This window comes from Peromyscus eremicus, chromosome 16_21 (genome assembly GCF_949786415.1).
Source record: "Peromyscus eremicus chromosome 16_21, PerEre_H2_v1, whole genome shotgun sequence".
Classification (NCBI taxonomy): Eukaryota; Metazoa; Chordata; class Mammalia; order Rodentia; family Cricetidae; genus Peromyscus; species Peromyscus eremicus.
Genome location: NC_081432.1, coordinates 8712149 through 8739484, shown reverse-complemented (window position 1 = coordinate 8739484; position 27336 = coordinate 8712149). Strand labels below are relative to the sequence as shown.

The 27336-nt window shown below is 51.2% G+C and overlaps 1 protein-coding gene across 1 annotated transcript in view; it reads right to left on the bottom strand.

Moving 5' to 3' along the window:
• The window catches only part of Agpat3 (1-acylglycerol-3-phosphate O-acyltransferase 3), an 88553-nt gene extending 61694 nt beyond the window's left edge, over window positions 1–26859 (bottom strand). Inside the window, exons 1-2 of the mRNA XM_059244157.1 lie at window positions 26748–26859; window positions 1483–1543 (exon numbers count right to left, since the gene is read on the bottom strand). The gene's annotated coding sequence lies outside the window, so the exon portion shown is untranslated. The remainder of the gene's footprint in view (window positions 1–1482; window positions 1544–26747) is intronic.
• Between the last annotated feature and the right edge of the window lie 477 nt (window positions 26860–27336).

Below are 27336 nucleotides of genomic sequence, written 5' to 3'. Positions count from 1 at the left end.
ATTTTGGGGGAGGGAGGGCTTACACCAGAGTCTCACCCTGTAGCCCACACAGGCTACACATGATGTTCCTGCCACAGTCTCCCACGTACTGGGATAACAGGTGTGTATTCTCACAAAGACCCAGCTCTACTTAGTCCAATGTGTTCGTTGTCGTCGTAAAGAAAATAGTGGGTTTCAGCGTACTCTTGGCCACAACTTGGCCCAGAAAGTTAAACTATCTGCCCACTGCCTGCCAAGAACTGGGACTCTGACCTAAACCATGAACTTGCAAGGGATCCGCTGCACAGACAGCATCCACTCTGCAGGGATCCACTGCACAGACAGCACCCACTCTGTAGGGATCCACCGCACAGACAGCACCCACTCTTCGGGGATCCACTGCACAGACAGCACCCACTCTTCGGGGATCCACTGCACAGACAGCACCCACTCTGCAGGGATCCACTGCACAGACAGCACCCACTCTGCAGGGATCCACTGCACAGACAGCACCCACTCTGCAGGGATCCACTGCACAGACAGCACCCACTCTGCAGGGATCCACTGCACAGACAGCACCCACTCTGCAGGGATCCACTGCACAGACAGCACCCACTCTGCAGGGATCCACTGCACAGACAGCACCCACTCTTCGGGGATCCACTGCACAGACAGCACCCACTCTTCGGGGATCCGCTGCACAGACAGCGCCCACTCTGAAGCTATCTTCTGGGTTATGGAGGAAAAGCAGGAGGCCACCTGATCCAGGTTTGACCTCTGAGGATGAATCTGTGGCTCAAGCTCTTTCATTAACAGGCCAGGGGATGATATTAAACTCCAAAGGAAGAAGGCACAGGAACAGGGAGAGATGCCCCGCAGTTACACAGAGTGCTAGGCTCAGTTCTCAGGCCTGGTAACACAGAACCCACTGCCCAACTGACTCAGCTAATGAGTCCAGTTTTCCACCAACACCAGCCTCTGTGGCCTCCACAAGGAGACACACCTGTCCTGTTTCTACCAGAAAGCAACTCTGACCCCCAGGGCCATATGCTTTCAGGTCCTGGCTAGGTGGCTGTCAGCTGGTCTCAAGGAGACCGGTGGGCTTCTGGAGCCATTATGCAGAAGGGATGTCATGCAAGAGCTATGTCCTGGCCACCACCTCAGCCCAGCATCCTAGTTCACCAACCCTTTACAGCTTCATCCTCAGACAAGTGATACCCAGCTGTAGACAGCCTTCTGACCTCAGAGAGCATTAAAGCATGGGCCCTTTAAGAAAATCAGCAGGCATATTAAGGCCTGGCCATGCCCAGGGCTCCAACAGTCCCTCTAGCCCTATCTAAACTGGATGGGCATTCTGGGGTCCAAGACTGATGGTCTTCCCCTAACTGGAGCTCACCATGTTACCCAGGGGACCTACACCCAGGCTGTGCCCAGGACACAGACAGACAGACAGACAGACATGCAGGCACAAACCATGAAACCCACTGCACTCTCTTCACTTACCAAGGCACAGGGTAGCAGGGCCAGGCGATGGCTGTCCTCAAGGGTGTCCGTCCTGCAGAGGCTAAGAAGAGAAAGACAAGGTTGTGAATGTGGCATACAGGACTTAGGAGACGTGATTTCCCTCAAAGCAGGAAAACCAAGAGCTACGTAGAAACTTCAGGAACTCAAACCACTAATTCCCAGTCTTGGTATCCTCATTAGAAGGGAACAGGCCTCAAACTCATGATCATCCTGCCTCAGCCTCCCTGGTGCTGGGATTAGAGGTGTGTGCCACTCTGTCTGGCTACCTTTTAGTATTTTAAGCTGCCCCCACATTATCTGTGGTCCGCATACTCCTGAGAAGTCCATTCCACCACGAGTTCTGCCCCTCTGCAGTAAGGAGAGCCCAGCAGTCGGCTCCCAGTTGCTGCACAGCTCCAGCAGCTCACTGGGGAAGCGGCCCTGCGGATCTCCGTGCTTCTTCACGGTTGGCTGAGTTTCTCAGATTTAAATTTTCATCAATTTGGAAAAATTCAAGGCCTTACTTTTTTCTACCACACGGGACCTCTCCGTGGCAATCAATTTCACGTTCTTTTCCACTTGATACAGTCCCACTGATGCTCTGTTCTTTGCCTGGCTTACTTTCACAAAGTGTCGTGTCTTTGAATACGTTATCTCTTCTGCACAGTTCAGTTCCAAGCATCCACACGGCAGCTCACAATCATATGTAACTCTAGTTCTAAGGATTCAGCACCCTCTTCCAGGACACAGCTCCCTGCAGGCACTAGACACATGGTATCCAAACATGCACGCAGGCAGAACACACATACACATAATATATATATATATATATATATATATATATATATATATATATATAAATAACTTAAAACAGTTGAAGGTAGTGCACGCCTTAATATCACTACTTGGGAGGCAGAGGCACATGGATCTCTATTCGTTCAAGACCAGTCTGGTCTACAGAGCAAGATCCAGGCCAGCCAAGGCTATATAGTGACACCCTGTCTCGGAAAACAAACAGAAAAAAAAAAAAAAAAGACAAGAAATGCCACCCACCTCCTTTGAGACGAGGTCTCTCTCGAGTTTGGAAACTGACCGGTAGAGCCAGTCTGGCTGCCAGAGAGTCCCAAGGACCCTCTTATTTCCGTCTCCCCAAAGGCTTCATTCTAGCTACATCACCTACCCAGCAATTTTCTGTGGGTTCTAGGGACCGAAGTTAGGTCCTTACATACAAGCCCAGGCATATGCCATTCAAACCCCTGCTCCGTAAAACAAACCAAAAACTAAACTAAAATAAAAAGTGCATAAAAAAGAAAAAGGGAAACTGAGCACAGGGATACCCTGTGGCCTCAGCCCTTGGGAGGCAGAGGCTTCCTGGGGTCCCTTGAGTGCAGGAGTGCGGGGCCGGCCAGGGCAAGAGCAAGAGCTGGCCTCCTGATGAAGGACAAATGACGAACAGGGGGAAATGATAAAAATAATCGAGAACAAGCTGCACAGCAACATGGGAGTTAAAAGAGGGGCCTGATTATGCAAAGGGGCTCTCGGACACTCGGATCGTCGCGGACAATAAGCCACAGTCATTTTCGCCTCTTTGATAAGTAAGACTGCCATCATTGTAGGGGACAGAGCAAATAAACTACAAACAGAAAAAAAAATGATAGTCACTCAAAACTTTTGTAAAAGGGCTGGTGTGTGGCTCAGTGGGGAGAGCGCTGTGGGACACGAGGCCTGGGATTGAGTCCCTAGTACCACAGGAGGAAGGGAGACAGGAAAGGAAAGAGCAAATTAACACACACATACACCATCTACCTGTAGCTCTGGTTAAGCTATTTTGCCAAGCCATGGATGGTTGAATACCTTGAATCTCAGCAGAGGCAGAGGCAGGTGGATCTCTATGAGGCCAGCCCGGTCCACGTAGAGAGTTCCAGGATAGTCAGGGTTACTGACTAAAAAACGGGAGGGAGGGAGACAAGTTTCAACTGAAAAACCTCTCTCCCCATGTGCTGTGGGACTCAAGACTGTATAGACAGTGGTCTTCCAGGCTGTGCCTGGCCTAGAGACATCACTTCACGAGGAACTTTGACTCCACTTTGAGGGCAGGTGATCACTCTGCCCCTGGTTCGAACACAGAAACTGCACCCAGGTGCCACCAATCCAGCAGATTGAAAAGTCACTTATTTCTAGGAGCAGAAAGAGTGCCACCCTCTAAGTCACTGAGGTGAATTGAGACTGTGGGGCACAAGGATACATTAAAATCCTATCAGGAAAACAGGCCCAAGAACTTACTAGACATATCAGACTAAAGAAAGGGTGTCAGTCCCTTACCTGGACTCCATAAAACGACTGACACCTAACCTAATGGCCCCTCACCAAGCTGTCGCCAGATACCTCATACGTGCACCGAGGACTAAGGACTGGTATATTTGGATAGGATGGAACACAGGCCAGCTATATAGGGAGTTCTAGACCAGCCTAAGCTACTTAGAGATACTCTACCTTCTTCTACCTTCCCCCACACAAAAAAAGAAGGGGGCTGGAGAGACAGCTCAATGGTTAAGAGCACCTCTGTTCTTGCAGAGGACCCATATTTAGTTCCCAGCACCCACTTGGTGACTTACAATCATCCATAGGTACACACAAGGGGCACATACACACGTAGGCAAAACACTCACACACATAAAATAAAATAAATCTAATAAAAGAATTTAAGGCTCAAAAAGAAATCACAGTAGTGGATAATAATAATCTACTTAAAAAACTAGAAAACCAAGTGGGAAGTCAAACATCCAACATTCAAAAGAAAAAGTCACCCAAGCTCAGAGAGCCCCCAGGGAGATCTTACAAACATCCAAAGCAGAATTCCGGCTCTCTCATACTCTCTCAAGACATGAAGAGAAAAAGAAAAACAAAAGTAGGAGATGCCTGTTCCCTGCCCAACACATTTGAGGCTAGGTTAAAGAATAAAAAATAAAAGGGGGAGAGAGAGAGTCATTACCGGACAATCTCTCGCATGTCACGGGCACCCATACCCAGAGCCCCAGGAAGAATCGGTGAGTGACTCATCAAAGAGCATGGCTAAGCGAGGTCTCCATGGGAGAGCCCGAGTGCCTAATATTAGTTAATAAATCAAAGGGAGACAGCCTGAATCGTTAAGTTGGTAACATCCACTTACGAACATGGTTTAAAAACCAAAATGAATGCTGACCTCAGCACTACATGCACTAAGGTTAGAAATTCATGGAGACTAGCAAGGCCACTGTGCAAGGATGACATGAGAGTTTGTGGTGTCCCATCCTGAAAATCATCATCGCCATCACTATCATCACCACCACCATCACCACCACTATCTTGAGTTAAAACCTTTTCAACAAGGAGGGATAGAAGATAACTTCCTGAACTTGGTAAAAAAAAAAAAAAAAAAAAAAAAAAACCTATACACGACACAAACCAACCCAGGTATGACAGTGCCTACTTGTACCCCAGGCACTCATGATACTGAATTGGGAGGATTGAAATAACCTACAAATAGGTCTGTAAGTCAGTAAGGTGCTGGATGAATAGCAAGCCATGGACACTCTGCAGTTCACAGAGCTGAGTCAGTTCAATACCGCCGCAGCAGCAGCAGCGACAAAGACAGAACATGTTCAAGGAAACACACCCTACAGAAACGCCTCCCCAGGAGGGTTAAAGTGTTGAATACTTTCTTTTTTTTTTTTTTTTTTAAAGATTTATTTACTTATTATGTATACAGTGTTCTGATGCACATATCCCTGCAGGCCAGAAGAGGGCGCCAGATCTCATTACAGATGGTTGTGAGCCACCATGTGGTTGCTGGGAATTGAACTCAGGACCTTTGGAAGAGCAAGCAGCGCTCTTAACCTCTGAGCCATCTCTCCAGCCCCGAATACTTTCTTCTCCAACTTTGTATGTGTGTGTTCTCGTGTGTGTAAATATACCATCCACTTCCTTTGAGACATGGTCTCTCACTGACTGGGAGCTCACTGCTAAGCTAGATGGGCTGGCCAGAGGGCCCAGGGGTCCTCCTGTTTCTGCCTCCCCCATGTCCCCCAGTGCTGGGGTCACAAGCACGCACTTCCACACCTGCTTTTCTAAGTGGGTGCTGGAGATAAAATCAGGTCCTCACACTTGCAAGGCTGAGTCATCCCGGCAGCCCCTAGTCTTCTGAGACAGTCTCGCTCAGGTAGCCTAGGCTGACCTCAAACTTGCTATGTAGCCATGTAGCCAGGGCCTCATCATCTTCCTGGTTCAGCCTTCCAAATCCTGGGATTACAGGTGTAAGCCAATATACCTGGCTCTCCAGCGTTCTTAACGAAAACTCCGAAAAGAGTTGAAGCTACAGTCATAAACAGCTAGGTATGAGTATCTAGACTAAATTTAGCGTTTTGCCAAATGTCTTCTGTGCACACACACATGTACACTCTTTCCTGAGCCCTCTGAGGGCTCCTTTCAGACCCTGTGCTACTGGACACCCATACACCTGGCTTGGCTCTCTTCCCAGCACACTGCTCACAACCACAGTTCAGTGAGCAGGTGGAGGTGGAGGACGAAATGGCTCACCACTCACACCACCAAGCAGCCAACCCACATTTGATCTTCTCCAAATGTCACAGAAGCAGTCTCAGGCCTGATGTTTGAGTGTCTCTAGCGAGGCTCAATCCTGGCACCTGGCTGTTTTGCCAGGCCCCTTCTGTGTGGAGCTGAGACCGGCAGCTGGACAGGGCAGACAGGAAGAACCTCAGGCTCCTGAGTCAGAGTCTGCTGCAAGTCCTCCAGAGCCATGGGCAGGAAGAAGCTAGCAAGGAGACTTCGTGAGCAAAACCCACTCGGAGCATTTTCAGGGAAAGGAGGTCTCTGTTTTGGAAGGAAAGCTAACACCCGACGGTTAATTCTGAAATATCTGTGGTGATGGAGGACAAGGAGGGCTGAGGAAAAACGAATTACAAATTACCCAGATCCCCGACTCAAGGACAAACCACAGCTCTCTATCCCTCTGTGACCAGAACAAGACCTCCCAGCACCACTGGGAAAATAGGCTGTGCCAGGAAAAGGTCCCCACGCAGTGAGCCAGGTAAGCGAGGCCCCAGCAGGCCAGGAGCTAATGGCCACAGCTTGCTACAATTACAAGGACATGCTCCACTGAGCAGAAAGTGAAGTTTAGTGTCCTGACACAGGGTTGGTCACCAGAAGCCTTTTCACTGAAAAGCATTACCCAATGCCTCACTACCAGATCTCTCTAGGGCATGGGACTCAGGGAGGAGTTGTACTGGGGGAGCCAGGCCAGAGGAACCAAGGGAACGTACCAGGAGCCTGGGATGGACATGTGACTTGGCCCCGGCTCTGTGTTTATTTGGGACTGCCAAACTCAGCTGAGTTGAAAACAGGAACAAGCCCATGCCTGCTGGCACAGATCCTGCCATGGGGTCTAGCTGCTAACGTTACATGGGGTATGCGCTTTTAGCAGCACAGGCACTAGGACCCCCTACCCAGGGCTCAGCCACAGGATGCCTGGTGGGGGATCCCAGGGCTATGGAAGAAGAAGCTGGGGCTCTGGGCCGAGATTGCTTACTGCATGCCTCAGAGGGCCTGGACCACAACTGCCCTTGAGAGGTTAGAGCACAGCTCCGAGGTGGACACCACAGCTAGGAGGGAGCAAAGAACACACCATTGATGTCACAGCCACACCGTCCAGGCTTATTTCCTGCCTTTCATGTGTCTGTGCTACGACGGGTATGTCCCAGCTCAGGACTTCACACAGAAAGGAGATGCTGCACCTTCTGGGCTACAGGCAGACATGGACTGGAGAAACTGGGCAGGGTGATGGCTGCCTGGCATTCATTCTAATCTGTGTCTCAGGAACCCAGGCATTACATGAGGACATTGTTACCCAACCACCTTAGAGTCCCAAGGGCAGAGATGGGCAGCTACCTCCTGTAATCCATCCAGATGTGCATAGCCCCAAATGTAACCTAGGGATCATGTTCCACTGCTGGCTCCTGATACATTAGGGATGCTCATGGAAGGGGCACCTGTTGTCACAGTGAAGGGACACACTGCTGCCTCTTGAGTGGACCTCACCAGGCACCAGTTCTTAGAGCTCAGAACCTCATTCTCAGGTGGGTGGAGCTATCAAATGCCTGGCTTCCCAGGCATTGGGTCTCCAGGAATGCCTGCCACCCAATATCCTGAAGGCAGGAATGTGAATTCTGCCCTGACCACCTAGCCAGGGATGGCAACCACCCTCTCCTCTGCCCTTCCTGGGCATCTGGAGTTGGAGGGGACCATTCTGTACCCAACACAAATGTGCCCAAGCATTCTCACATGGAAGTAGGTGCCATCTTTTTTAATTATTTATTTTTATTTTATGTGCATTGGTGTTTTGCCATGGGTGTCAGGTCCCCTGGAACTGGAGTTACAGACAATTGTGAGCTGCCATGTGGGTGCTGGGGATTGAACTCAGGTCCTCTGGAAGAGCAGTCAGTGCTCTTAACCATTGAGCCATCTCTCCAGCCCCAGTGGTGCCATTTTTAAGTCCTAGGCACAGCCTATCCAATCCCTTTCCATACACAGAAGGCACAGTACAAAAGGACTTACTGTAACAGTAGTCATCAAATGCTAGTGGCCAGAGGTAGCAGGCCACCCAGCTACACCTGCTGCCTTTTGGTAGACGTATGTGGAGGGAGACAGAGCAACTAACAGAATCACTACTAATAAATGTCCTGTGTGAGTATAATTACACGCTTCTCAGTTTTATTTCACGAGGTGACAGATGTGTATAGGACCAGTCTCCACACCTCTACTGAACTGGGAAATTCTCATCTCAGCCCATTAGGCCCTCCCTTGATAAGAAGGCCTGGATACTGAGCTTGAGCACTGCTCAAGGTCCTGCCACACAGCACTCCCAGGGGTGCAGAAGCACAGCCCTCACCCACCGTCCTGGGTCAGCAAGTGAGGAGCGGAGAGGGCCACAGACAGACACACAGAGAGCCCCACCTGAGCCCCTGAGCAGAGAGCCACAGACTTGCAGTCACTGCTGCTGCCCCCAGGCACCAGGCCACTACTCTCTGACCTGCTGAGCCATGCGTGACACAGCAACAAGGAAAAGACTGGTGCCCACTGGTGTGCCGGGACCAACAGCCAAGGAGGCAAAGGGCAGAGCCACAGTGGCAGAGCGAACACCCACACGCCAAGTTCCTGCAGCAGGGTGAGTGCCCTGCATGCGTGTCCCCTGCCCTGCTGCTATGAGAACAGAAACAGGGGGACCACCATGCTCTTCAGCTGCCTGTGGAGAGAGCAGGAGAGAGCAGGCCAGAGGAGGAAGGATCTGGGACCCGCTGGAAACCATGGCCGGTTTAGACATCTCCTACAGACTCAGTCCTGAGCTGCTGCTGCTGTCCCTTCTCAATGTGGCAGCCATTGCCAAGATCACTGCTTCCTAAGGGTGCCATGCTGGGGGGCCAAGCGAGGATACATACAGTGTGCAGTACATGCACATGGTGCCCCAGTGTGTACGTGCACACCACTTTCATACACATGATGAATACACATGCATTGAGGTTTAGAGTCAGGAGGGAGGTAGTATGCTGAGGCACACTACCCATGATCCAGCTTCAAGTCTGGGTTCATGTCAACATGGCCCCGAGGAGAGGTCAGGGATGAACACCCCACACAGTCAAGTCGTTGCCTGGCACCCAACCTCACTGCAGAGTTTAACAAACAGGGCTTGGCACACACACACGCTATTGAGGTATTTCACCATGAGATGTAGCTACCCAAAACCTTAGCGTGCTGGCTTTCACAACTAGAAAATGAATGAAAATGGAAAACAGCAGCACTCATGACAGTGTGTTCCTTTACGTACCAGTGTGATGAACGGAAGCCGGGGTGGGCTGTGTGGCCTGTGCAGAAAGTGTGGAGGCTCTTCACTTGCGGTGTGCTTGTGAAGACCCAAACAGGAGTGTCCATCACACCAAACAGGGAGAGTGGGGACAGCTTCTGTGCCCACCCACTGATCATGCCACTGATCAACACAGCCCTCATGGTCCAACATGACACCCAGCTCAGTGAGGGAGTGAACAGTGGGGAGAGGGCTGTAGAGGTGGTGCCCAGCTGTGGTGGCACGCTCGGTGTGTACACGCATGCACACGAGAGAGCATCCTAACACAGTAGAGATGAAGGCAGCACAGCAGGGACAGCCAGGGGGAAGACGGGGTGATGTCACAGTGAGGCAAAGGGTGACAACAGGACCCAGTGACTCCTGAGGGGAACATAAGGGACAAGGCACAGCGGCAAAGGGGGTGACATCTCAGGAGCTGCCATGGAGAAGCCAGTCACTGAACTGTGGCTTCCAACTCACCACAGAGTGGACATGGTGAGCGTTGCCCTGGAGTAAGATGGGCTTGGGACTTCAGGGGAAGGTGAGCCCCTCCAAACACGGGGTGTCAAGTCAGCAAGGCTCACAGAGCAGGAGAAAGAGGGGAAAGGGTCCAGAAGCCGGGTAGAAACAAAAGGGAAGGCCGGCACAGGCTTATGGGCCCTGAGGAATGGATAGGCATGGCCTCCAAAGGGTAGTCCTCGGTCGGGGCCAAACACAGCACGTTAGGCACCCAAGAGTTTTCTTCCACTTAAATTCTACTTCCCAAGTCTGATATGTGTAGCATGAATCTTAAAAGTTCTTATTAATAAAATCAAACCTGAGGCCAGTTATTGGGGTGAACACTGGAAGATCAGAGAGACAGAACAAGCCACAGCTAACCTCACCTGGCCAACTTCTCAGACTGGGAGCTTCTGTGTTCTCATAATCGAATGGCTCTCAGCTGAACTGTGCTGCTCAAAACCTAAAAGCTTAAGCAGCCAAATGCTTAACCAGCCAAATGCCTCTAGTTCCTGGTATTCACGCCTTATATACCTTTCTGCTATCTGCCATCACCCCCTGGGATTAAAGGTTTACTTTCTGGGATTAAAAGCGTGAGTCACCATGCTTGGCTGTATCCTTGAACACATGGATTTCTGCCTAGCTCTGCCTCCCAAGTGCTGGGATTAAAGGCGTGTGCTACCACTGCCTATCCTCTATGTTTAATATTGTGGCTGTTCCGTCTCTGACCCCAGATAAGTTTATTAGGGTGCACAATATTTCGGGGAACACAATAATACCTCAGATATGCTAATAGGAAAATGTCTTTCTTTTTTAGCTTGTGTGTGTGTGTGTGTGTGTGTGTGTGTGTGTGTGTGTGTGTGTGTAGGTCAGAGAACACCCTCAGATGTTCTTCAAGAGCAATTTCGCGCGCGCGTGTGTGTGTGTGTGTGTGTGTGTGTGTGTGTGTACGCATGCGTGCCTGAGTGTTATGTCTGTGCACCCACCACATGCACAGAAGAACCCACAAAGGTCAAAAGAGGGCTCAGACCCCCTGGAACTGGAGTTCCAATGGTTAAGCTGCCATGTGGGTGCTGGTCTTCTGCAGAAGTAGCAATGCTCTTAATGACTGAGCAACCCTCTATCCCCACCCTCTTTTTTGAAAAGGGTCCCCCTATCCCAGAGCTTGTTAAGTAGGTAGGCCAGCTGGCCAGTGGTCCCAGGGATCCACCTGTCTCTGCCTCCTCAGTGCTGGGATTCCAAGCATGTGCCACTATGCCTGGCTTCTTTACATGCGTTCTAGAATCATCAGCTGAGCCATCTACCAGCTCCCCCACCTTACATACTCATCTTTTTAGAACTGTATTTGAATCACTATTTGTCACATTAAAGAGCCATGTTCACAGTCAGACATTGGCACATGCATTTAATCCCAACACTCGGGAGGCAGAGGCAGGTGGATTTCTAAGTTCAAGGCCAGCCTGGTCTATAGAGTGAGTTCCAAGACAGCCAGAGTTGCACAGGGAAACCCTGTCTCAAAAAAAAAAGTCATGTTGGCAAGGTTGGACAGTTGACTTGGTGGTTGAGAGCACTTAAGTTCAGCACCGAGTACCCACATCAGGTGGCTCATAATCACCTGCAACTCCAGCTTCAGGGGATTCAACACCTCCTTCTGGCCTCCTTGGACATACACACAAGTGGCACACAACACACACACACACACACACACACACACACACACATACACACACACACACACATTCAAAATCTTCTTTTTCTCAATGCCAACAGCCAAGTGGTACACACCTGCAACCCCAGCTCTTAGATACCTTAGGCAGGAGGAAATCTCATCAAGGTCAGCTTGGGCTAAGCCTTATCTAAACTAAACTAAGAAACAATAGCATTTAACTATCACTGGTGTGTGCTGATTGTGGCTTGTGTGACGTTCTTCAGCTGCCAAAAACGCAGGTGAGAAAACCAGCTGAAATGGTAAGCTTGCTTGCTGAGTCCGTGGCAGACACCGAGTTGATGAACATCAAGGTTTAAGACAAATCAGAGGCCCTCTGTAGCCCCGTCTCCTGCGGGTTAGGAGCCTTGATAATGACAAGCTGAAGAGATAAGGCTTCCCTCCTAACCAAACTCCCTGGAATATGTGTGTTCTGTCGTCCACGGGCAGTTTGACACCACGGTGGGATTCCCCCAGACAGCTGACTCATTTGGCATACCTACATGTGTTCTTCCTTCAGGGGCTCGTCGCTGCTCAATTCCTCTAGGCTTATACAGATTCATCCACCACCATTGGTAGATTCTTCACTCTCTGGGTTCCTCCTTGGTAATTCCATGTCCACTTCCCCTCTGTAAGTCCACACAGCTGGGGCTCAGTTCCACCCCTGGCTCTAATCAGGAGCATGGGGGAGATTATTACACACAAATTGTGCAGGGGTCAGCAGGCACACTCACTCAAAATGTGTGCACAACAGCCTGGAGAGACAGATCAATGGAAAAGTACTTGCCTTTCAAGAGCGAGGGCCTGAGTTCAGACCTCCAGGGCTCACGTAAGAAAGTGGGTGAAGGGTGCATGTCTATAATCCTAGAGATGGTGGGATAAGAGGTGAAGACAGGCAGACCCTTCAAGGGCCAGCTAGCACTTGTGACCTGAGAGTCATGAGTCTGAGGCTACCCTCCAACTACATAGTGAGTTTCGGGACAGCCAGGACTACATAAAGAGACCCTGTATAAAAAGAAGAAAAATAAATAAATAAATAAATAAATAAATAAATAAATAAATAAATAAGTAAATAAGTAAATAAGTAAATAAGTAAATAAATAAATAAGGAAAGGAAGAAATCTTACAATGCTTGGGAAGTAAGGAAGATCCTCCATCCCGAAACATACAAGACAAAGCCAAGCAGAGATAAAGAGAGTAGAGCCCAGTGGCTTCTGTAGGGGGAAGGCCTCATCAAGAGAACACTCAGAAAACACAGGAAGTAACGCTCGGGGGCTCAGTCAGTAAAGCGCTTGTCATGGAAGCATAGGGACCTGAGTTTGGTCCCCAGAACCCACATAAAAAGTTAAGTGTGGTGGTATGCACTTGAAATCCCAGCACCATAAAGGTGGAGTCAGGGGGATCCTGTCTTAGGGGCTTGGTGTGCTCCAGGTTCAGTGAGAGACCTTGCCTCAAAAACCAGGTGGATGGCTCCTGAGGAATAATACTCAGGATTGATAGATATATTCTCTCTCTCTCTTTCTCTCTCATACAGAGAGAGAGAGAAAGAGAGAGAGAGAGAGCGCTAAGCTTCGCCTTCAGCCTAGAAAGAGGACACGTGGATAAACCTAAGTGCAGGAGGGAAAAAAGGTTGCATGCAGACTGAGTAACTGAAAAACAGACATGATGGCGATGGCCAGAGAACCTATCAGTCTCCTTGGTAAGACAAGTGTGCCCCTGGGAGAGAAGAACTGGATGAAGAGGGGACCACGTGCCAGATGAAGCACAGGACTATTTGGTTTTGTTTTTTGTTTGTTTGTTTGTTTGTTTGTTTTTCAAGACAGGGTTTCTCTATGTAGTCCTGTCTGTCCTGGAACTGGCCTCAAACTCAGAGACCTGCCTGTCTCTGCCTGGGAATAAAGGTGTGTCACCACGCCTGGCTGAAGCATAGGATTATAAAGTCAGGAGCTAGAATGACTCTGTACTAAGAATCTGATGACCTGAGAGAAAAAGGAGGAGGTGGCACTGGCAGCCACTGCCACAGAGATTGCTTCACTCCCGCATCCTCCCCTCCTCTCCAGAGCACAGGGCCTGGTGCTCTCCTCCCCACATGCAGAGCCTCACAGGTAGAGGATGAAGGATCCCTCAGTCTGGGCTCTCGCTAAGCCCGGAATCTAAGAATCCCAAGATAACATCATGGCGACTGCTCAATCTCAATCAAGCACTGGCTCAATCTCCCTCTTCCCTGCGCCCATCTCTCTCTGCCTTCTTCCCCCTTTTCTTCAGTCCCCTGCCCACTTCACGGGCTGGCTTAAATGAGCGAGGTACCCCGCTGGCAGGAAAGGCCCTGACTCCCGTTGGCAGCCACACAGGACTCTGGAGCCGATTTCTTCCTAAAGAGGCTTTCACAGGCCGGGCGGTGGTGGCGCACGCCTTTAATCCCAGCACTCGGGAGGCAGAGCCAGGCGGATCTCTGTGAGTTCGAGGCCAGCCTGGGCTACCAAGTGAGTTCCAGGAAAGGCGCAAAGCTACACAGAGAAACCCTGTCTCGAAAAACCAAAAAAAAATAAAATAAAATAAGAGGCTTTCACAGGAGACTGCACATCTGGCATCACACTGCTCACAGCGAGGAGAAATGAGTCTGAGTAACCCTAAGTGACACCCCAACCTCTGGCCCACAGGAAAGGTGAGATGTTGTGGAGTCCAATGTGTGCGGAGGTACCTGGTCCTATAGGAGGAGATAATGGAAGGACAGGAAAACGATGCCTCATTCAACAGGGTAAGGGGATGTGGACAGAATGGTGCTCACTACAGATATGGAGCTAGGTCTTTAAAATGTATCTTCCAAAAATAAATAAATAAATAAAAATCCAAGGGCTGGGAGGATAGCTCAGCTGGTAAAGTGTTTGCCTTGCAAATGTAAGGGCCTGAATTTGATTTCCAGGGCCCACATGAGAAGCCAGCCTTAAGGACTGTAGCTGTAATCCCAGTACTGGGAGGCAAAGGACAGGGGGAAGCCTAGGGCTTGATGGACAATCAGCCTAGCAAATGAGTGAGCTCCAAGTTCAGTAAAAGACTGTCTTAAAAACCTAAGGTGGAAAGCAAAAGAGAAAGATAGCTGACATCAACCTCTGGCTTCCACATGCATGCACACCTGTGTGCACACACATGAAAATTACATACACAATTTAAATCCAGGCTGGGTGGTGGTGGCGCACACCTTTAATCCCAGCACTTGGGAGTTGGAGTCAGGCGGATCTCTGTGAGTTTGAGGCCAACCTGGCCTACACAGCAAGGTCCAGAAGAGGCACCGAAACTACACAGAGAAACCCTGTCTCAAAAAACTAAAAAAAAAAAAGAAAGAAAAGAAAAAAAATTTAATCCAGGCCCAGACTAAGAGCCTCCTTAAGAAACACGTTCCTTCAAACTCTCTTAGATACTTTTCAATTGCTGTGATAAAACACCATGACAACTTAGACAGAAAGGTTTGTTTGGGGCTTCCAGTTTCAGAGGAGGCGGCAGGCAGGCAGGCATGGCATTGGAGCAGAAGCTGAGAGCTCACATCCTGATTCACAAACAGGAGGCAGAGAGCGCACTGGGGATGTCACAAAGCTTTTGAAACCTAAAGCTACCCCTAGTGACAAACCTTCTCCAACAAGGCCACACCTCTTAATCCTTCCCAAACAGCCACCAACTGGGGGCCAAGTTTTCAAATGCTGGAGACTTACAGAGAATGTCTCCTTCAAACCACCACTTTCTATGCAGAGAAAGAGGCCGCCACCTGCTTCAGGCCTGTAATTAGTACAACCCAGATTTTGAAGTGCAGGGAACGGGAGGAAGCCAGACTCGCTTCCAGACAGACACAGGGAGCTCCAACAAATTTTAACAAATCTACAGGAGACTGCTCAATACTTCATAAATATCACCACTCCTGGCCAACTCTAGAAGCTAGATGGGCCCAGTAAAGCAAGAAATCCAGCACAAAGTTTACTTGGAGAACAAGGAGAAAGGGGTCCTGTGCCCAGTTCAACACGTGTAGAGAAGGTTTCCGCCAAATCAGTAAGGTAGTCTCGGAAACAGAGGGAAAGGGGGTGGGGGGATTGAGATAGGGTCATGCTATGTACCCCAGGCTAGCCTAAAGCTCACCAACCTACTCCTGACTCAGACTCCCAATGCTGGGATTACAGGCATGTACCACCAGGCCCGCTTGACAAAAAAACCCTCTTCTTTGCATGAAGTGGGCCTTCTCTTTCTCACGGTGCCATGGGAAGTAGACATCAGAGTCCAAATAGCTACCAAGTGGTCGCTTCGGTGAACTTACCATTTACTCCTGTGTAGGAATTTTGAAAACATGTTCTTCCCTCCCCTCCCATCCACACCCTCATCCTGACTGTCCCAGGAGCTGTACCTGGAGGCTCCTCCTCAGCACACAACCATCTGTTCTTCAGCCAACAGTGGCCCAAAGAATCACCATGTGACTACCCATGCCCTACCCCAGAACATCCTTGGTTGAAGGTGTCCAGCCTAGAGATGTGAAATCTGTTCTAAGAAGGTGGTTTCTGATCCACCTGACATCAGTCACTGCATTTGACATGTCGTGGTTCCATGCTCCCTGTATCTGGAGAGGGCTTCCATGGCTTGATGTACCTGGCCCAACCCAGCATCACACCAGCATTTTCCAAGCACAGGCAGCCCCAGGAATTTGAATGTGTAAAGCAAGCACTCTACCACTGAGTTGTACCTTAACCAACCTGTCACCGTGACACCTGGCTACAGATAGTGAACAGGCTCTTTCCCTCTGCAGTGCAGTGTCCCACCTCTGCACACAGCTGTCCCAGTAACAAGCTGGTTCCCCTCTGCCTACCCTGGCTGTGTGCACACTGGTCAGCTCCAGCACTCTGACATACCCGTGACTTCATGTATAGCCTCAGCCACACATCACTCTCCTAAGGAAAGTGTGAAACAGCATCCTAAGCTCTAGTGTGAGCCTTTTCCCTCAAAGGATGGCCTGCCCCACACAAATATTCTCTCTCCAAGCTCAGGCCTGGGCATCACTTGTTCCTGAGGAATAACGGCAAGCTGCCTGCTTTCTGTCCCTCGTGGTCAAGCATCTCTCCATGGTTCTCCCTTAGCTTCCATCCCCAGGGAGCCCGGAGAGGTCCTTCAATGTAACCAGCTCCCACTTTAGCAGAGCACACTAACCCAGTCAGGAGAGCACGGTTAGACAGGTCTGCTTCCTAATTATATGTTTTATGACCTCTGTCTCCACACCCCTGACTTCTTTAACTCTCCTGTAACTCCTTACTTCATTAAGTACAATATGTAAACTGGCGACATATCTTAAGCATGCAACTCGCAAACCGAACACACGGTGCAGCTGGGCTGAGGTCCTGAGCTGAGTCTGCTGGTCCACCTGAGGCTCCTTGAGCACCCTGCCTGTGAGGCCACAATTCTGCTGGGCTCTGAGTGAAATCAAGCAGCACACACATACGTCTCTTGCTCCCTTTTCCACATTTAGTGTGTGTGTATGTGTGTGTGTGTGTGTGTGTGTGTGTGTGTGTGTGTTACACATGTGCCACAGCACGCACATGGAGGCCAGAGGACAACTTGTGGGAGTCAGTTCTGTCCTTCCACATGTGGGTCCTGAGGGTCAAACTCAGGTCATCAGGCTTGGCAGCAGGCCCCTTTACCTGCTGAGCCATCTCGCTGGCCCTTCGCTCCTCTTCTTCACAGCTATTGCCTTGACTTGTCCACTGTGTGAACACGGCCCTCCCTGTTATCCATTCGCGGGCTGCCTGGTATGGTATCTTAGACAGTGTCTTCCCTGCAGGCCCCCATAACCAGTGAGCACCAGTATGTCCCTCTCCTCTGTGTGTCACACCCTGGTGCCCCCAGAGCCATCATTACTTAACACAAAGCCTTACACTACTGGTTACTGCAACAACAAAACCACCTACAGGGAGACAGACACTGGCTCGGGTCAGAGGGCTCCCGGCTTGGCCCTGTGTCCTTGGGCAGAGTGTCGTGGTGATGGACACACAGGAAGGAAAGCAGTTCCTCACCTCCTGAAAGACAGGAAGCAGAGACAGAGGGGCACATAGGAGCCAGGGAAGACACAACTCCAAAGACATGCCTCCAGGGATCTACCTCCTCTAACCAGGTGCCACTCCCTACCTGTTACCACCTCCCAACAAATGGATCCATCAAAGGGCTGATCAGTTAGATCCGCCCTTAATTCAATCAAGCTGACCATCAGAATTAACTGTCACCACTATAGTACTGTGGCAGTGATCTGACCACTGAGAGGGTCTCTCTGTAATTAACGAGGAGGTACAGCATACAGTGTGGATACACTGAGGCGGAACAGGATGGTGTGATTTCAGAACAGTATACAACTTCAAACTAATAAACTTTTTATTTATGGGAGTTTCCATTTAATATCTTGGACCACAGCAACTCACTATAGACAGTTAAAACCACAAAAGCATGCCACATGGTGTGTGTGTGTGTGTGTGTGTGTGTGTGTGTGTGTGTCACAAGCTACTCTTCCATTTTCACTGGAAACAGGAACTGAGAGAGTACTAGGCAGCTGACCTTAATAAACAGGTTTTGAACACATTAGCTTGTGTCTACTAAAGAGAACAGAGTAGGTGCACACCTGGGCTGAAATAGCCTCCCCAGTTTCTGCAAGTCCCAAGGGGGCTGTGCTAGGCACAGTGGCTACACACTAGCATTCCCTCTGTCCCACAGCACAGCCAACACCCACCCTGGTGGCCATCCCGGTAGGGTCACCAGCCTCGCCCCGGCTTCATTCCTCATCTCACAAAGGTGGGCCTTCCGTTTTGCACTTCTTAATGCCATTTCCATTTCTCTGCACTTTTCACTATCACATCCTCTGTTCTGAGGAGCAGCAAATAGGAACACTGAAAATTAAGCAGCAATGTTTGAATCAACAGCACAGAGGGATTAGGATTACTTCCTGAACTCAGGCACCAGACAAGGATGGCCATCCCTGTCCACTTGGCACCATCCCACGGCCCCAAGCCAGGCAGGAAAGCAAGGAGAGGACTATTAACTGCACAAGGAAGGAACAAAGCCATTGTCATCCCTGATGTCATGTATGTGTGTGCGGAACATTACAACTCAACAAACAAACCATGAGGGACAGCTAGGTGACCAGCCATGACATCAATGCCCAATAGTTAACTGTGTCTCAGTCTAGTACCAGCAAGGGGTTAGTAACGTAGAGTGCGTTTTTAAGACACTGTTTTCCAGAACAACAAAGATAATAAGGGCACCTGGGAATAATGGAACATGGCATGGACCATTACAGCCTTCACCAGAAGGCTACTCTACAGAGACTACGGACAGAAGAGTGGGAAGCGGACTTTTAAAACCTCTACAAGAACATGCACTCTGTGCCTCGGCTTATGCATTGCAGCTCTCAAAAGGCAGTGCCTAGAAAAGAAAATGATATTCTACTAAATTGAAAAGATCTGCTCCTGAGCTGGGCCTGGTGGCACATGCCTTTAATCCCAGCACTTGGGAAACTGAGGCAGGCAGATCTCTGTGAGTTCTGGGCCTACCTGGTCTACAGAGTGAGTTCCAGGACAGCCAGGGCTACTACACAGGGAAACTCTGTCTCAAAAAAAAACAAAAATAGCCGGGCAGCGGTGGCCCATGCCTTTAAATCCAGCACTTGGGAGGCAGAGCCAGACAGATCTCTGTGAGTTCAAAGCCAGCCTGGTCTACAGAGCGAGATTCAGGACAGGCACCAAAACTACACAGAGAAACCCTGTCTCAAAAAAAAAAAAAATAATCAATCAATCAATCAATAAAACAATCTGCTCCTTAGAATGAAATGAAGAAAAAAGATAAACCCAAGCAGGAAAGGGATCGGTGAGCCAGGACAATGCCAGGCATCCTGAGGACCCAAGAAAGTCCACCACAGAAAACCAGGCAGGAGCAATCTGTAAGCAGAGTCACACCAGCAGACCGCAAAGCAGGAGCAGAAAAGCAAAGAGAAGAGAGCAGGACCAGCCAAGGAACCACCGGGGAGCACCGGGGAGGGGGTGATGGTGAGGAGCACGGGGGTGGGGAGCACAGGGGGTGGGGAGCACAGGGGGTGGGGAGCACAGGGGGTGGGGAGCACGGAGTAAACACACAGGGGGAGAAACAGAGGAAGTCCACTGGGGGGGCAGCACACAGGGGGCGGGGTGGGGAACACATGGGGGAGCACACTGGGAGCACACAGAGTGAACACACTTGGCAAACACAGTGGGAGCACACATGGGCAAACACATTGGGAACACACAGTGGGAGCACACAGTGGGAGCACACAGTGGGAACACACATGGGCAAACAGGGGGAGCACACAAGACAGACACTTGGCAAACACACAGACACACAGGAGAAGACATGGGGGAGCACAGGGGTTACACACAGGGGCCTCTAGGCAGAACCTCCACAGCACTAGCACAGCATTCCACAACATTCTATCTGCAAAGGTCAACAGGGAGCACCACGTGCCCAAGAACATGTAGTCAGTCTCCAGCTCACTGACCCCCTGAGGTATTTACGCTGGGTGTTGAGGGCCACACACATACGCACAGGACATGTGGCTAGAGCTGGCTTAGGGGAGGGGACCTAGCTGAGGGCCCGTGTGCAAACAAGCGGTCCTGCCGGAAACATCCTTTGGGACCACCCATCTTTACGTAGACCACAGGCGGCGGGTCACTGATTCTCACCTGGCACTCATGTTCTGTTCTCTTCCTCTATCCTCACAGGGAACCCTTTCCTGCTCTCAGAGGGGGGACGCTCCTTTGGCTTGTGTCTGTGTGGATTCTAGAAGGATCACTCAAGCCCATTTCACTGACTCAGCTACTTTGTCTCAAGAAATGAAGAAGGGAAGTCGAAGGCTCACTGGCGGGTGCCGAGTGTGGACAACAGCAGTGCTGATACGGCACAGCCCACGCTAAAATAGAAACTTGCACAGTGTCCAGATTTCAGGTTTTTTCTTGGAAGAACAAAGACTAGTAGCTTGGGTCCCATGACTGCCGGGCACGCTTGACTGAGGTCAGCAGCTGGTAGCCAGGTGAGCCAGGCCACATTCCACAGAGCCCCACCCCTCTCACATCACACACACACACACACACACACACACACACACACACACACACACACAACCTCACTTCCCTTTGCTGCCTGACGCTTGCTGGAATCTGTCCTTAAAATCTCCATCCATAACCTTGCTCGAGAGCTGACAGTTCACCGTCACACAGACCGTGACGCAGCTGGGGGGCTCCAGGAAAACAGGAGTAGGACTTCAAATGGTGGCTACAGGGCTACTTCCCAACCAGCGCCTAGAACCCGGGTCGTGGGGCCCCAACCACTGATGGAGAGAGCGGCCAACGCCCTCTTCGGGGAGGGTGCCTGTCTGCTCTGACCCTCAGCTTCTCCAGTGTGCCTGCGCCTGACCCCACCTCAGTACAGAACGACAGTCTTTCTCTGTACGGGCGCTTTCTCCTCTACCGCCAGCTTCCTACCGGTTACTGACAGACCACACAGAGCTTCAGGGCTGCATGTCTCATCGTCTTCTGCATGCTCCTAAAACCCCACAGGGCTGCTCCCAAAACCCCAACACTGCCTGCTTCGCCGCATCACACACTAACAGAAGGAACGGCTTCTGCTGGGCCCTGATTTGTTTTCTTTTCTTTTTTTCTTTCATTTTTTTCCTTTTCTGAGTATCTAAAGTTACCAGCACTCAGGAGGCAAAAGCAAGCAGATATCTCTGTGATTTCAAAGCCAGCCTGGTCTACACAGTAACTTCCAAGACAGCCAGGGCTGTGTTAAGACACCCTGTCTCAAAAAAAAAAAAAAAAAAAGTTACTAAACTTAAGGCTGGAGAGGTAGCTCAGCACTGGCTGCTCTCCCAGAGAACCTGGGTTCAGTTCAACCACATGGCAGCTCCCCACAACTGTCCTTCCTCCAGTTCCAGTGGATCCTATGCCCTCTTCTGACCTCTTTGGGCACCAGGCACTCACATGGTGCACCGACATGTATACAAGCAAACACTCAAAACACATTGTTACTAAACTTTGGTGCTAGGGATATGGCTTGCCGGTAGAATGCTTGCCTAGCATGCACGCACAAGACAATGGGACGTGCGGCCCTCCTGCTCCAGCATGTCCCCCCAGAAATGGCCAAACTGGAAAGAAAAAAAAAAAGTTGTTAAGCTTTAAACTTCCTCTCTGAAGTGGCCAGAGCTCTGCCACTCAGGCTTCTCTGCCATCTCGGGACAGGTGAGCTTACTGGCTGGGGAGCTTACAAGTGCTGTAGGAGCCCATTGAACTCGGCAGGCAGCTGCGAGGGACACACGGGCCCGTGGGGGATGGGCCCTCTGTGCATCATCCTAGCCTGAGGTTCTCTGCATGGGGCTGAGATTCTTCCTTCTCAGGCCTGCCTCCTTCCAGCCTCGGTCCACAGACCTGCCTGAGGGCTCCCCCCAACGCTGCCACCCACAGCGTTTTTCCCAGGAGACCTCTTGTACTTTGAACTTACCCGTGGCACCCGTTTCCCCGTGTAACTCTAGCTGACGTGGTCTTCACCTAATGGCCTGACTTCCGCCTTACTCTGGCAAAAATCTCAGCGGTCTTATCACATTTTGGGAAGTACTTGGACTGCTTCTTTTCTGGGTCTCTCTAATAAAAAGCACACTGGTTCACTCAATCAATCACTCCAATTACACTGGGACAAGGATCTAAATCAGGAATCAATCAATAGCTGGGTCATTAACACACATGCTGTGTGTTAAGCGTCACACACACCTTTCACACCAAGGCAGAAGAAAAACCCAGTGAGCAACTTTCTCCCCAGCTCAACAGCACTCCTAGCATACAGCTGTGGTTTGAATCTCACGTGGGGATTTTGAGCCCTATACAGCAAGAATAGCCTCTACAAGGGAGCCGAGTCTTAACACAAACGTGCACGTAAAGCTAGTCATTTAATTTGTTTTAGAAATGTGAACTTTCACATATCGGCTGTTCTGAGCATCATGTGGTCTGGCGGACAGAACACCTGTAGATTCAATGGTGCCCATGCTTGAAATCTAGACCTGCCAAGCCAAGCTGCCTGCCCACGGCTGCCCACTTCATTCTCTTCATCCATGTTATAGAGAGACACTCCTCTCTTCAGTACGGCTTTGAGAATTGAACTAGATGTATGTAAAACAGGCATGTGGCTGCATTCTCTCCTGCAAAGAGAGAAGCAAAGTTTAGCATAAAGTGGTTGGTGGATGTCACGCAGCACGAGGAGCCCAGAGCCCGGTGCAGCAGCTCAGACCTGTAATCCTGGCTCTGGGAGGGAAACAGGCGAGTGCCTGGTGCTTGGTGGCCGGCCAGCCAGCCTAGCCAAATCAGTGAGTCTCAGGTGCAGTGAGAAACCTTGTCTGGAAAAACAAGGGAGCTGAGGCTAGAGAGGAGCTCAGCAGCTAGAGAGCTTAACAGCTCTTGCAGAGGACCCAAATTCAGTCCGCAGCAGCCAGGGGTGACTCACAACCACCTGTAACTCCAGCTCCAGGGGAGAGGTCTGACAACCTCTTCTGGCTTCCATGGGTACCTGAACATGTCACACACACACACACACACACACACACACACACACACACACACGGGAAGAAGGGAAAGAGGGGGAGGGGAAGAGAAGGGGAGGAGGGAAATAAAAATAAATCTTAAAAAATAAGGTGGGGGTGGAGAGGTGGTTGAGTGGTTAAGAACAAACACTGGCTGCTTGTCTAGGGGTCCCTGGTTCGATTCCTAGCACCCACATGGTGGCTCATAGCCACCTAGAACTCAGTTTCAGGGGATCCAGCACCCTCTTCTGGCCTCCTCCAACATCAGGACCAGGATGCAGTGCCATTACGTACATGCAAGCAAAACACTCATCCACATAAAATAAAAATAAATAAATCTTTCTAAAAAAACAATAGAGAGCAATCGAGAAAGATAACCCATGCTGACCTCTGAACTCCACCTACACCCACCCACATGCATGGTCACACACAGGTACACGTACACACTAAATAAATAAATAAATAAAGTTGTTCTGAAGTTGGGGCAAATGTGATATCAGCATATACTTATTGAATGTTCCTGTCAGCAAATTACCAGAGGAAGAGCACCCCTGGCCAGCCAGCAGTGAGAGGGAGACGGAGAGCCAAAGCCGGAGCTCCAGGTTGGGGAGAGGCTGTGCCCTGCAGCAGCTTTCCCCCACTGCTCTAGCCACTACCACTGTCATTTATTATGGTTCTGCCCCACCTTCCCAAAAGGAGTGGAGACACTTCCCATTAATGATGCATGGCTCCCGGGTCACAGAGGGACAGGCCTTAGGGCTGCTGGCACCTCGTTCCCATTTAAAAGGACCTAGCCTCAGCTTTTAGTCCTAAGTGACATGAAGCACTCCAGCCAGGAGGGAGGCTTCTGCCTGTCATATCCTGAAAGACTGCCCTCCACTCACACTGACATCTAGAACATACGCTGCCTATGTCCCTTCCATCCACATGTGAGAGCGAAGTGGCACTGGGCACAGCACTCACCTACTCCAGTCACAGACACAGCAAGAACCATGGGCCCAGTCAGCCAGCCTCCCCGTCCCTTACAACTAAGCACAGATGTGCCCAGGCGACAAGCGTGCACTCCTGGACTTTGCCTGACAAACAAAATCAGGACATGTCGGACTCTAAACAAAGCAGCAAGAGTGTTCAAAGAGGAACCACTATTGCAATTGCCTGAAACAAAGCCTCGTGAGGTTAAGAAGCTCAAATTAAGCCTGCAGTTACCATGAGATTGTTCTAGGTATGAGGTACTGTTCAGTTGCTCACGTTACAACTTGGAAAAATTTATTTAAGATCCCAATGTTCTTCAGTTGGCTCCAGAAAAATCCCCGTGAAGTCCCACAGCAAAAGTTTTACGAAACTCACCACCACCCTCCAGCAGCAGAAACTTCTCAGTGAGAAGACTAAGCAGTTAGAGAGTTCAGGTCAGACAAGAAGCTGCTGGCCGAATGTGGCCAGGCATGCCCAGAGACAAGCTGTTCAAACCTCACCAGCCACAGCATGGGGTGGGGAAAATCACAGAGGTGTCCACAAGGCCGGAACAGGGAGAAGCATGTAAAGAGAAGGGAGGGTAGTGTGAGATAAGGGAGGAGTGTGGGGGAAGCGGGTGTTGCTTTGGCAAGAGAGGGAGTCGGGGATGCCAAGGGTCCACTGCTGGATCTGAAAAGCTATGATACTGGGTCACACTGCAGGACCTAAGCGAAGCCACAAGTCAGAGACGGGGACAAACAGGCAGTCAGTACCAGCTCCGTCTTGGGAGGGGAAAATGGAACTGGGCCAGTTAACCAGAGTCAACTTGTCAGGAGTGTGATTGGAACACTGATGCCGTCTGACCCCTGAAACAATGATAAATTTCCATCTCTGCTTTTCCCCAATTATAAAAGGACCTTATCAGGCAGGCCCTACCTACCTCCAACTGGGCCAGAGACGGAGTTTACAGACTTCCACTACCTGCCAGGTCTGAGAAGATGGGAGTCCCTTTGCTCTTAATTTAAATTCTGGCTGTGGCGATTTCTGACATAATCTAGGGCAAGTGGCTAGCCCTGCTCCTCAGACCCCAGTGTGGCTCAGAGTCTGCCAGGCCAGGGTGGGACCTACCAGCTCCAGAAGGGAAGCGAACAAGGACTGCTGTGGTGGCTGCTCTTTTCTAACTTCCAAAGATCTGTTACTTTCTGCTCAGTTTCCCCAACCCTCTGTAGCAGATACTGACCTTCCCAGGTGCTGGGCTAAGGTGGGACAGAGACCTCCCTTCAGCTCCAGCATCCCGTCTGTGTTCCTTCCCTGGGAGACACTGTTTAATACATTTCCTACCCATCCCAGAGGCAACTTCCAACACCCAGACCTTCTTCTGCCTTAGCACTGTACCTTCTGCCTTAGCACTATATAGATTAACCTAGGTGGGGCCACACACAAGGCCTCCCAAAGGCCCATGCTGAGCTGGGTCAGCCACTCAACTGACATCCACCTGCTGAGCATAGCCACTCCAAGGAGCACACACCACCAAGACCAAAGAGAGGCTGGGAATATCATCACATGTAACTGCTCTTGGAAACAATGTAATCACAGAGCACAGGGCCAGATACTAGAAATCAGCTTTATAGACTAACTCCCAAAGTGGGAAGGGATCAAGTGAGAGTAAGTGCACAGCCCACCCAGACCTCTTTGAAGGGGGCACACAGTCCATTTCCCAAATGCCATAACAGCAGAAAGGGCTGCTCCCACTCAGCTCCAACAGACACAAACCCAGCACCCTCAACCAGCACTCTGTCCAATCCCAGAATAAGAGATCTCAGCTCTGGACGAGTCATTCCAGTTTGTCTCAAATCCAAGTAGCCTCCTAGTTTCCCAGGGAAAAGAGCCCAGCCTCTTAAGTATTCTCTCAGACAAGACTTTCCACACTGCTTTAAAAGTTAGGTCTGGAAGGCCATTTCTAAAACCATTTCCCTTGCCACTAAAGTTCTCTCAAAGTTAAAAAGGAAACCTGCATATATTGCACATAAGTGCTCACAACCCTCCTGTCATAGGTACCTGGGGTCAACTGCTCCAGGGCTCCTGGTGGCCCACCGTGGACAGGTGTTTTCCTCCAGAGGCTCTGGTTACTGAATGACCCCAGCGCCTCAGTGAAACGTGGAAATTCACAGTCGGCCTTTGGTCTCAACGCCAAAGTCAAAGCAAGCCCTCGCACCTTCCTGCAGGGCGTCCCACCTGCAGCCCTCCCTCTGTGTTGAGCAAGCAAAAAGTGAAACTAGCCCACAGGGCCCCCGAAATCAAGCTTGGGGTTCCCTAGTCCGAGGAGCCAGGAGCACAGCAAGGTCCCCAAGAAAGGGGCCAGAGGCCGCCCAGGCCCTCTCCCCGGGCCCCGCACCCCCATCTCTCCCGATCGGTTTTCCCCAGGCCGCCGCGCACCCCGCACAGCACCGGCGAGCCCGGCAGGCCGCACAGGGGCCGGGCGGACCCGGAGCCCCCAGCGCCGCGCTCCCAGGCCGCGCGCCCCGCGGAGCGCAGCCGGCCACTGCGGCGGGGCCCGGCGACCGCGGGCGGGGGCGACCTCGGGCGGCTCGGCGGGGCGCGGCGCGGCTCACCTGCACTCCACCTGCTGGTCGCGATCCTCCCGTCGGCGCGTGCGGCCGCTGCGCTCGGCCTGGGCCCGGCCCGGCCCTGCGTCGGGCCTCAGCGAGTGCGGCGCCCGCCGCCCCGGGCCCCCATCGCCGCCCTCCGCCTCGGCGCCGCCGCCACTTCCTGTGCGCGGCGATCCCACAGTTCCGCCGGCGCGGGACGGCGGGCGCGGGGACGCGGGGACACGCGCGGACGGACGCGCGGGGGAGGAGTCGGGCCCGCGGCGCAGCGGCGGGCGCCGTGGCCAACGGACAGCGGGCGGGGGAGGGGACGTGAGGGGCGCCCCGCGGGACCAGCCTTGACCCTCCCAAGGCACTGGGGTGTTCCTGGGCCCAGCTTGGACCCCGTTTCAGCCCCCTGGAGTCCTTCTGGGGTACGCGATGGTACTGGGCCCAATGTGGACCCCCTTAGCCCCCCAGAAGTTCTTCGGGGTGTTCCTGGGCCAAACCTGGACCCCCGTTGGTTCTCTGGAATCTTCCTGGGGTGCCCCATCCCCGAGTAACCTGGGTGTTCCTGGGCCCAGCCTGGAATTCAGTCCCCTAGAATCCTCCTGAG